Source organism: Entamoeba invadens (assembly GCF_000330505.1).
Source record: "Entamoeba invadens IP1 unplaced genomic scaffold scaff_1105074725011, whole genome shotgun sequence".
NCBI lineage: Eukaryota > Evosea > Mastigamoebida > Endamoebidae > Entamoeba > Entamoeba invadens.
The window spans coordinates 2,289-7,004 of NW_004191688.1; positions in this window are offsets into that span (position 1 = coordinate 2,289).

A 4,716-nucleotide genomic window follows, 5' to 3' on the forward strand; every position below is an offset into this window, starting at 1 on the left:
ATGTATTTATATTACTTCATTGGTTTTGTATTTTTAATTATAAATACAACATCAAAACTAATATATAACAAGAATGAGCATCAAAAGCACAAGGGGAAAGAATTGCCTATTTATGATGGTTATTTGTTTCATGCCATAGACAAAGAAAGAACACACTTTCGCTGCTCTTGTCGAAAGTGTAAAGTGACTATAATAAAAAACACAAATGGAAGTTATCATTATGGCAAAACAACAACTCACATTCACAAAAAACAAGATTTACTTAGAAAAAATCATTTAAATTTTATCAAAAATGACTTACAAACTTCACCAACAAAAAAATTAACAATGAAATCAGTTATAACAAAATACAAAAGAGGTTCTATAGGAATAACACAATCGACATTAGAACGTTTTGTTCAAAGAAACAAAGTTCACAAAAATGAACCAAATTCATATGATGATATTATAATAAGTGTTGGCGACTTCAATTTATTATTCAAAGATGAGCAAAATGGAATACTTATATTTGGAAATAGCGAACAATTGACAATGTTAGCAAGATGCAAAGAAGTGTTTATGGATGGGACTTTCCGGAGTTGCCCCAAACAATTTTATCAGCTATATACACTGCATTGTCAATTACAAAACAACCAAACATTTCCAGCAATTCACTGTTTGTTAAAAAAACAAAACTTCAAATACATATGAAACACTTTTTAATGCCATTGAATGCTTGCTTAAAGAAATCAACGAAAATTATACTTGTTTTGGAAGAAACTTTGTTGTTGTGACTGACTTCGAAAATTCGCTTATCGCCGTTTTAAGAAAATACAAAACTTTTGGTCTAGAGCACAAAGGATGCCTTTTTCATCAACGTCAAGCCATACGAAAATTTATCAATCATGCTGGACTTAAATGTGAGTATTCTTTAAATACAGAATTCAAAGCTGCGGTGAAAATATTAGAGTCCGTGTGCTTTCTGAAAGAAGAAGATATTAGTCAAACAGTTGGTATTTTAACGGCGTGGTATTCTCATGTACCTTCATTTGGGATAGTTGTGGAATACTTCAAAAAAGTGTGGATAAATGGCGCGTTTCCCATTTCATTGTGGTGTCAATTTATGAGAAAAAAGAGGACTAATAATGATTGTGAGTCTTACCACGCCGCGCTCACCAGGAGGCTTGAGTTCGTGATACCTGGTTTTTGGAAGTTCGTTGAAAAAATCGGAGAAGTGATAGAAGACGTTAAAAAAGATCTAAAAAACATGAAAAACGGACATTATAAAAAATCAAACAGTATAGTTGAAATAATATATAATACACTTAAAAATTTAACAACAAATTATTACTGTGGTGAAATCAATTTAAATTGTTTTCTCGAAAAGGTAAGTGTGTTATTTGATGGTTTAAATCATGAAGTTTACTTCGAAGTCGAAAATTGTGAACAAAACGAGACGGAAAATGTTACAAACGAAAATTGTGTAGCTTGTATCAATGATAATGATGTTGATATAAACACTTCAACAAATGGTGATATGTTTGAACGTAAAGACAATATCCAACAAACAAGACTTGAAAATAAAAATCCAACTAAAATAATTGATATTCAAAATACAAAGAAAACAATTATACGTGAATAAAAGCCAAGAAAAAAAGAAGATCTGTAATCCAAGAAATCAAAAAAGAGTGTAGAAAAAACAAAAACAAAAAATTAATTAAGTAATTTATTTTTTTAATATTTTAATGAAATAAAGTTAATAAAAGTTAATAAAATGATAATTCAATTTTAATAATTCGGGTTGTAGTGATTATAATAGAGCCGAAGTAATTCAAATGACATCATATAAACACAAGAAAAAACTTTAAATTTGGTATATTTTTACATAAAACATGTTAAAAATAAATTTTTGAATACAAATGGTTATTTAAACAGATTGCATTTCAAATTCACTTTTGAAAAATACATCATTAAATTATATACTAACTAATTAAATATTATTTTATTTATAAATTTGATAACAATTGTTTATAAATTGTTTGGTCAATTGAATCAAGTATTTTTGTTTAAACAAAAATAATACTTATGAGACTTTTCCAATAATACAATGTGTGATTTTACACGAACGTTAAGTTGTGTATTTTTATTTGTTGCTTTAAAAAAATACTCAAAATATTGTATGTATAACCAAAGTTACTAGTTCAAGTAATATTTCTATTTAATAAGATTTAATAGCGTAAAATAAAAACAGAACACACAGAGTTGTAATAATATATAAATATATTTATTCATACAATTTACAATTTATTTATTTATTGTTGACAAAAATATATTTTTATAAAAGCTTGACAAAAATACAACAATGAATTATTTTTAAAATTTTCTTTGTTAAAGAATAATTAAGCAAGTTCTTAATAATTTTTGGTAAAATGTCGTTTGGCAAAATGTCGTCATCCCATAAAACGATAACTCAATCCATTTGTTTTGTTTTTGCACATTTTAAACCATTGTTAATCTTCTTAAGTTCGGCATTTGCCTTATTGACTCCAAGTTGTTTGTTATTAGTATTTTCAACCTTTCTTACTTGAACCTTTAACTTTGAAATTTTACAATCTCTGACTAATTGTTGAATCTTCTTTAAATTGACTGGTCTTTTCCAATTTGTGTATGTGAACTTTTTTGTTTAAACTTTGCAAGATATCTCGGCTTTTTCGATCTTCATGGCACACTTTTATCTAATTTTTTGGCTTTGGCTGCAACGTTCTGTGCTTCTTTCTTTTCTTTTGTAATTCATTCTATTTCTGTTTTAATAATCATTTTCAATATCACAAATGAATCTCCAGCATCCTCCAATTTAGCTTCTAATACGTCACTTAAGCTTTTGAGTCTTTGATTTTTTATCAGCTTCTTGTTTCATTGTTTTTTAATTTTCGAATTTATTCTGTTTATTAGCTTTTTGAGCAGTCTACAAATTAACAGAGTTCTCAGCTGGTTTTTTAAATTCATTAAATTCGTTCTTGTTCCATTATTTCTTTAAGTTTGTCTGCATATTTCTTTTTCTTGGCTTTAGCTTTTTGAGCTTGATTTTTTTTTCAAAATCAGGTACTTATTCAACACAGCCAGTTTATTCACTTGTGTGATCTTCAACCGTTTTTAATTCTTATTTGCTTGGTCAAGTGTCTCCAACTCAAAGTGGTTATTTTAGACATATAGTAAAAAAGCTTTGTTTTTGTGTTATTTCAAGTCATATTCAGCCTTTGTTCTCATCAAATTTTCTGATGCAACTTTTTAATCTTGTATAGTATTGTCTTTCATTTGTTATGCCAGCTAAACTTTTTTTTCAAATATTTCAACTCTAATTACTATTATTCTCCTACATCTTTGTAATTAACGTAATATTTTTGTGTGGTCTTTCTTTTCTTGATCAAGTTCTGTTCGAAAGTTTTTAAAATCGTTTTGGTGTTTTTTAATCCCATTTTTAAAGTTATTGGCAGAGCCAAATTGTTTGTATTCCACGACAACTTCATTATTCAAACATTGATCATATTGTATGTTACTTCCAATAATTTTTCGTTCTTCTTCTTATAAGTAGTTATTGATTAACTTGAATTATAAAGTCAATCACTTTTAGTCATTTTTATAGTGTCATTTGCTTTGTTTGAGTGTATCAGTTTTTTGTTATTTGCTTTCAACCGCTTTTTTTTAGCAACATCAACACTATCGAGTTTATGGTCTTTTAACAATTTATTATAATAATATTATAGAATAATAATTATCATGTTATTATATACTTCATGTATTTAATTGCTTATGTTATAACATCAATTTAATAATTGGTTTTGTACTATGTAATTGGATGTGCAAAACATACTCATTTGGTTGATTTAACACTATAAATAATGGTGTAGTTAATATAAGTTCAATACAAATCATATCTAATGTAAAAAATAAACACTTTGACTTTTGGATGAAAAATTTTCTTTTTCAATCTCGTTCTTTGTTGGCATAGATTTTTTTGATATTTATTAATAAAATAAAAATATCTTTCAACAAATATTGTTGTTGGAGACACTGTTAATGTTATTTGAGCAACTTGCAATAAGTTGTGGTAGTGACCAACTTCAAGTATTTCATAAATATCGACTAAATTTATTTTCATTTTACTCCCAACGTACTTCTCAAGATTCACATCGTATTGGCTTCGAGGTAAAATATTACCAGAACTTTCAACTATATTATCTATATCTTGTTTATTTAATGAGTTTATAAACAACATGAGAGCATTCACTTCTGAATATAGACATTGGAAATACACCGGGAAAGAGTCTGTATCAAACTTACCATTTTTTATTAATTCATCAGGAATGTTAAAAATATAAAGTAGGTCGTCCAAATGATTCTCGATGTTTAGTCTTGTTTCCAATCCAGGAAGTAAATTACAATTGACAACGTCAAAATATTTTTCAACCCCATCTATATCTCCAGAACTTCCATTTTTAAAAAACGAACATCAAAATACAATGCAGTCATAACCAAAACATTCCTTATTAAATCGATGTCTATATTTAAGTCCCTTTTCGTATAATCAAATGCCACCAACTTATTTTCGTGCTTGTTATCAATACGTCTGATTAATATTCTTAATAATAATCTAAAGTTGTTTATTCTATTCCAATAAACAGGTAAAACACAATTAACTTCTTGAATGCTGTCACACAAATCTTTAAAAGAGATAAT